The sequence below is a fragment of the Gymnoscopelus braueri genome, assembly GCF_963280865.1.
Source record: "Gymnoscopelus braueri genome assembly, chromosome: 16".
NCBI classification, from domain to species: Eukaryota; Metazoa; Chordata; class Actinopteri; order Myctophiformes; family Myctophidae; genus Gymnoscopelus; species Gymnoscopelus braueri.
This window is the reverse complement of record NC_137616.1, coordinates 36,311,751-36,318,100: the sequence shown is the minus strand read 5'-3', so window position 1 is coordinate 36,318,100 and position 6,350 is coordinate 36,311,751. Positions and strand designations below refer to the sequence as shown.

Below are 6,350 nucleotides of genomic sequence, written 5' to 3'. Positions count from 1 at the left end.
TCTGTGTAAACCACCAGTCCATCTCACTCTGATGCTGTGTATACCTGCTGTCATGGACAGTAGATACATCAGAAGGATTACTAGACAAGATAGAGACTGAGAGAGATATAGAGATAGATAGATAGATCGATAGATAGGTAGATAGATAGATAAATGATAATCAGATCAATATAATCCACTGAATCTGGCCGTCGCCAATGCACTTGTACATTGATCATGAACATATTTACCCCTTGTTCCAGAGGAAAATGTAGGCAAGATGACAGATTCCCAGTATGTGTGATGCTATTAGTATTAATAGAGTGTTGACTGTTGGGGGTAATTGTGGGTTTATAGGCTATGTGTGAGTGTGGTGGGGGGGGGGGGGGGTCATAGGGCCTTGCTACCACTTTTCATTTTCGTCTACACACCTCCTAATCCAAGAGATACACATTTTGAACTTGAAAACGTGCCATCTGCTCCTCGCCTCACTCACCTGGCCTACATTGGCCGTTCTACGTCTATATACTATACTGTCTGTCCAACTCTGATCTGCTAGAACAACATGAGGCCGTGGTGAGAGTGCAAAATGCCCTGCACTGTCATCCTCACATATCTTGTCCAAACTCGTTATAGCCGAGCTGAGAAAACAGACCGCCGAGGACGGAGGCGCACACACACACACACACACACACAGGCGCCGATCCATCCATTCCCACCACCACAACCAACCCTATTTATGAGCTCCGATAAACACGGCACGACCGCAAAAACCAAGCACGCCGCCGTCATAAACAGGCCCTAAAAAAAACATATTTACAAAAGGCTCCTCCATGCAATAGGTGTGAATGTGATGCGCACCCGCGGCTCGATACCAAGGACAGCGGTCGACACACGGAGCCGCGCAGCCATGACAGCACATACTACACACACACACACACACTATTATTTATGTATTCCCAGCTGTGTTGCAAACAGCACATCTTCATGTGAATGACACTGCTGTTTCGACGCGACGCTTCTTCTTAAAACCCCCCTCGCCGGATGAGAGAGTATATTTAAGCCGTTATAGACGAGCGTTTATCGCGGATATAAACGGGAGCGAGAGGGGTTCTTTTTTTTTAATGCAAAAAGCAACCACATTCAGCATTTAAAAAAAAAAACTAAACAACCGAGGCGTACATTCATTGTCGAAGAGAAAATCCCCTGCACGTACCTGCTATCTCCTGGTCGATGCGTTCACATGTCCTTGTCGCTTATTTGTTTGGTCTATTTATGGTGGATTATTATGCCTGGACACCGTTATGTGTCCGCTGCTGCTGCTGCCAGCGCCATGTTATTATCGCCGTGGTGGTGGTGGAGGTGGAGGGAGGAGAGCTGTACGGTCCTGTGCTGTGCGTGTAGCGCGGCTGGCTGGCTGGCTGGCTGGCTGTGTGCTACATCCGGGCTGTTGGCTTCAGGAGGCGAGGAGCGTATGGTATGAGCGCAGTTTTTTTCGGGCGACAGGACGGAACAAGTGCGCTCTTGAAAATATAACAGCGCACCTACCTGTGCGCCAAGCGTTCCCCGGTGTGTTATCATCAGTGGTGGAAAATACATGTAGCCTACTCAAGTACTGTGTAGCAGGCCTACTAGTTACTTTGCAGATATAAATGTGTCATCATGATTTGTGTGCATGGGGATCTCATCTTAAACAAGCTCAGTGCTTAATGAGTCTTCCAGTTTAGTAGACCTTGTATTGTGAATTTGTACTTCCATGTACTGATGTTCTCATGTCTTACTAAATAAAGTACATCAATCAATCAATCAATCAATCAATCAATCAATCAATCAATCAATAATAACATTATAAAACCTACATCAACCAATTTAGCCTTATTTTCTACCTAGGCTATTTGAAAATGCAACGCATTGTGAGCTTGTACAGATCTGCTATTTTCAAACATTTTAGTACTTTTACTTTTGGTACTTTAAGTCTACATTTTATACCAATATTTTTGTACTTTTACTCAAGTAAATGTTGAATTCCGGACTTTAACAGAGTACTTCTGCATTGCAGTATTGATACTTTTACTTAAGTAAAACATCTGAGTACTTTTTCCACCACTGGTTGTTATATATTATTCGACAAACACTGGGCTCAGCTCTCTGACAGCTCTCACGTGGTGTCTTCTTGAACCCTCCTTAAAGAGTCACGATTTTTTTTTAAATACCCATGCTATGTTTTATGTCAGTTGGATAGCCAGCCCAGCCCAGCCCAGCCAACAATGCTAAACATACAGAGCAACAGCAACTATAATAGAAAGGGGTGCTCCGTGGAGCGCAAATCTCCACCAGGAGGCACACAACTATAGGCCTTCCATCACTCTGATGCTTGTCTCCTGTGTGTGTGTGTGTGTGTGTGTGTGTGTGTGTGTGTGTGTGTGTGTGTGTGTGTGTGTGTGTGTGTGTGTGTGTGTGTGTGTGTGTGTGTGTGTGTGTGTGTGTGTGTGTCAGGCGGGGGGCGGGTGTGTATGCACAGGGTATTTCTTTTTAAAATTATGTATTTTTACCAACAGCAGCTGAAGCCCTCGTCATGTCTGTCTGTCTATCAGTCCCTCCTGGTACGCACGACACCGACCACTTTCTTAACACGCTGAGGAAGGCTTGACGCCTAAACGCTATTAATTAAAAAGTACCAGAAGGTTTGTTTTTTAACTGGCAGTCTTGACTTAGGGGCGAGGTGGTCCAGTTGAGGGGGCATCCCCAGAGATTATGTGTAGCAATTTGTGGTAGCTTTGGACAAAATCTGTAGGAGAAGTGGCAACAAGTTTGTTTTGAAGAAATTAAAAAATGCTGAAATCTAAGTAGGCAGAATTAGGCATGGCATAAATGTGAAGTTGCATTATAAACCAAGGAATCCAGGTAAGTGCATTTTCAGTCTACAATCTAGTTAAAGACATATAGGCCAATACATAACATGGATTATGATGACACACTGACACATACACAGGGGCAAAAACACACGGCCCTATCTTACACCAGGCACCAGTATCATGAGTGAGACAAGTAAGAAAGCAATTGCACTTAAAGTAAGCTCAAACATGGTCTTAAGTCCAGCGCAGTCCCAGTGCAGTATTAGAATGCATTATTCCGATTAAGATACGCGCCAATATAAATTTGATGGGTTCACAACATGCACACACTCTGGTTGCAATCAAAGTACAACTGAATTTACAGGGCGTCACATTCAACACATCACTCACATTAAACATGGCAGATGTTTACAATATGAATAGCTAATCCTGCTAATATAATTGGAAAGCCACTGTTTGTGCGTGCGTGCGTGCGTGACCGCTGTGTACATTCAAAAAGTCCATTCAATTACATACTGCACATGCTTGTTTCCATTGTGGTCCATTGTACTCAATTCATCATCATGACAGACAATACATTACATATCATCAACAGGAAAAGTAATAATAGATTTACAGAAAAAGAAGGGGGTGGGCAGAGTATGCCACTCACACAGGGCTCCTTCAGTGGAGCTTGCTGAGGGATCTCTGGAGGCGAGCTAGTAAGGGATGAATCGGACTCCCTCTTTCACCCAGGTGAGTGTGGTTTTGAGGTTAGGGTTAGGCATAGTGTTTGTGAGGTTAGGGTTAGGCATGGTGTTTGTGAGGTTAGGGTTAGGCATGGTGTTTGTGAGGTTAGGGTTAGGCATGGTGTTTGTGAGGTTAGGGTTAGGCATGGTGTTTGTGAGGTTAGGGTTAAGGTTAGGGGTAGGCATGGTGTTTGTGGGGTTAGGGTTAAGGTTAAGGGTAGGCATGGTGTTTGTGAGGTTAGGGTTAAGGTTAGGGGTAGGCATGGTGTTTGTGAGGTTAGGGTTAAGGTTAAGGGTAGGCATAGTGTTTGTGAGGTTAGGGTTAAGGTTAGGCATAGTGTTTGTGAGGTTAGGGTTAAGGTTAGGGGTAGGCATGGTGTTTGGGGGGTTAGGGTTAAGGTTAGGGGTAGACATAGTGTTTGTGAGGTTAGGGTTAAGGGTAGGCATAGTGTTTGTGAGGTTAGGGTTAAGGTTAAGGGTAGGCATAGTGTTTGTGAGGTTAGGGTTAAGGTTAGGGGTAGGCATGGTGTTTGGGGGGTTAGGGTTAAGGTTAGGGGTAGGCATAGTGTTTGTGAGGTTAGGGTTAAGGTTAAGGGTAGGCATGGTGTTTGTGGGGTTAGGGTTAAGGTTAAGGGTAGGCATGGTGTTTGTGGGGTTAGGGTTAAGGTTAAGGGTAGGCATAGTGTTTGTGAGGTTAGGGTTAAGGTTAAGGGTAGGCATAGTGTGTGTGAGGTTAGGGTTAAGGTTAGGGGTAGGCATGGTGTTTGGGGGGTTAGGGTTAAGGTTAGGGGTAGGCATAGTGTGTGTGAGGTTAGGGTTAAGGTTAAGGGTAGGCATAGTGTGTGTGAGGTTAGGGTTAAGGTTAGGGGTAGGCATGGTGTTTGTGGGGTTAGGGTTAAGGTTAAGGGTAGGCATAGTGTGTGTGAGGTTAGGGTTAAGGTTAGGGGTAGGCATGGTGTTTGTGGGGTTAGGGTTAAGGTTAAGGGTAGGCATAGTGTTTGTGGGGTTAGGGTTAAGGTTAAGGGTAGGCATAGTGTGTGTGAGGTTAGGGTTAAGGTTAGGGGTAGGCATAGTGTTTGTGGGGTTAGGGTTAAGGTTAGGGGTAGGCATAGTGTGTGTGAGGTTAGGGTTAAGGTTAAGGGTAGGCATGGTGTTTGTGGGGTTAGGGTTAAGGTTATGGTTAGGCATAGTTTTTTGTGAGGTTAGGGTTAAGGTTAGGGGTAGGCATGGTGTTTGGGGGGTTAGGGTTAAGGTTAGGGGTAGGCATAGTGTTTGTGAGGTTAGGGTTAAGGGTAGGCATAGTGTTTGTGAGGTTAGGGTTAAGGTTAGGGGTAGGCATGGTGTTTGTGGGGTTAGGGTTAAGGTTAAGGGTAGGCATGGTGTTTGTGGGGTTAGGGTTAAGGTTATGGTTAGGCATAGTTTTTTGTGAGGTTAAAGGTTAAGGTTTAGGCATTTGACCACCCCCACCTGGGCGAAACACCAAAGAAAGATGGTGTCCAGGCTTCCAGGGATCAACAGGCTCTATGCACAGCAGCCATATTGGAAGAAAATTGGGCTTCTTCCTACTAACTTCACAGGTCTTACCATACTAATGAAGGCTCTGTTCCATTCTGGTCAAACAGAGTCAGGGTGCTGATATTGTGCATGTTGTCTCACTGAAAAAACCCTGCTACACCAGTGGGTCTCAAAGTGTGGTCCAGGTACCCTAATGTTTCTTTGAGGGGGTTCCAAATGCCCCCATACGGGTGTGTAACTCTGAGAGTGAACACATTACGGTTCCATTTGGACACTCTCAGAGTTATGGGGGTCCTTGAAATGTAAAAGTTTGAGAACCACTATGCTACACTAAATAGAACAGAGCCATAATTAGTATAATTGGTAAGACCTGCGAAGGAAGTAAGGAAGGGGCCCAATTTTTTTACAGTCTGGCTGCTGTGCATAGAGCCTATTCGATTTTGAGAACAGCCATGTTTTTAGGTCAGATTTAAAGGATCTACACCAGAGGTCTTCAACAGGGGGTCCGCGAAATTGTTGTTTGATTAAACAATATTTTTGTTTGAAAAAAAAACAACTTTTTTTTTTTTTTTTTTTTCCCAAAATGTCAAATTGCCTTTTAACATAACATGAATCCATAGCAAACAGATAAATGGAGGCACAATGCACAATAACATGGTATGTTTATACATATTTTGTAGAGAATTTTTATTTTGCACACCTACTGGGGCAGGTGCGTAGGAGCAGGCAAAATAAAACACAATTGTATACATAAATATACAATATATGTGGTAGCCCCCCCTACCCTACGAGGTAGGGGGTCCCTGCTCCATCTCCCCATCAGTTTGGGGGTCCCTGGCCTGAAAAGGTTGAAGACCCCTGATCTACACCATGAATTAATTTTTTTTTTTTTATATTTAATATCATATATGTCCCTCAAACCTTTTTCAAAAGGTTTGAGCCTAAATCATCACTCAGATATACTCATCCCAAGTCAATTGTCTCTGGCTTATACAGCACTTTCAGCTGCAATACCAAAACGTCCTCTTGGGCAGGGGGGGGCTACTGAGCAATTCTGTCTGTTAATAAAAAAAATTATAAAAAAAATGATTAAAAAAAAAAAAAATGAGAGGTTTCTAACCCGACAACAGCGATATACTTTGTCCATCACCGGTTAGGGTTCAGTGTCAAGGAAAAAACTACGATTTTATTGATAATATCACATTCATATAAAAAAAGAAAATGTGAGCATCACGGTATGCTTTCTTTAAAACCTTGAAAGATGAAACTGAAA

General features: G+C 43.8%; 1 protein-coding gene across 2 annotated transcripts in view; it reads right to left on the bottom strand.

Moving 5' to 3' along the window:
- pak5 (p21 protein (Cdc42/Rac)-activated kinase 5) overlaps positions 1 to 1,332 on the bottom strand; it is a 134,711-nt gene extending 133,379 nt beyond the window's left edge. For both annotated transcript variants that reach the window (XM_080453645.1, XM_080453646.1), the window contains exon 1: positions 1,196 to 1,332. The gene's annotated coding sequence lies outside the window, so the exon portion shown is untranslated. The remainder of the gene's footprint in view (positions 1 to 1,195) is intronic.
- Positions 1,333 to 6,350: the final 5,018 nt, after the last annotated feature.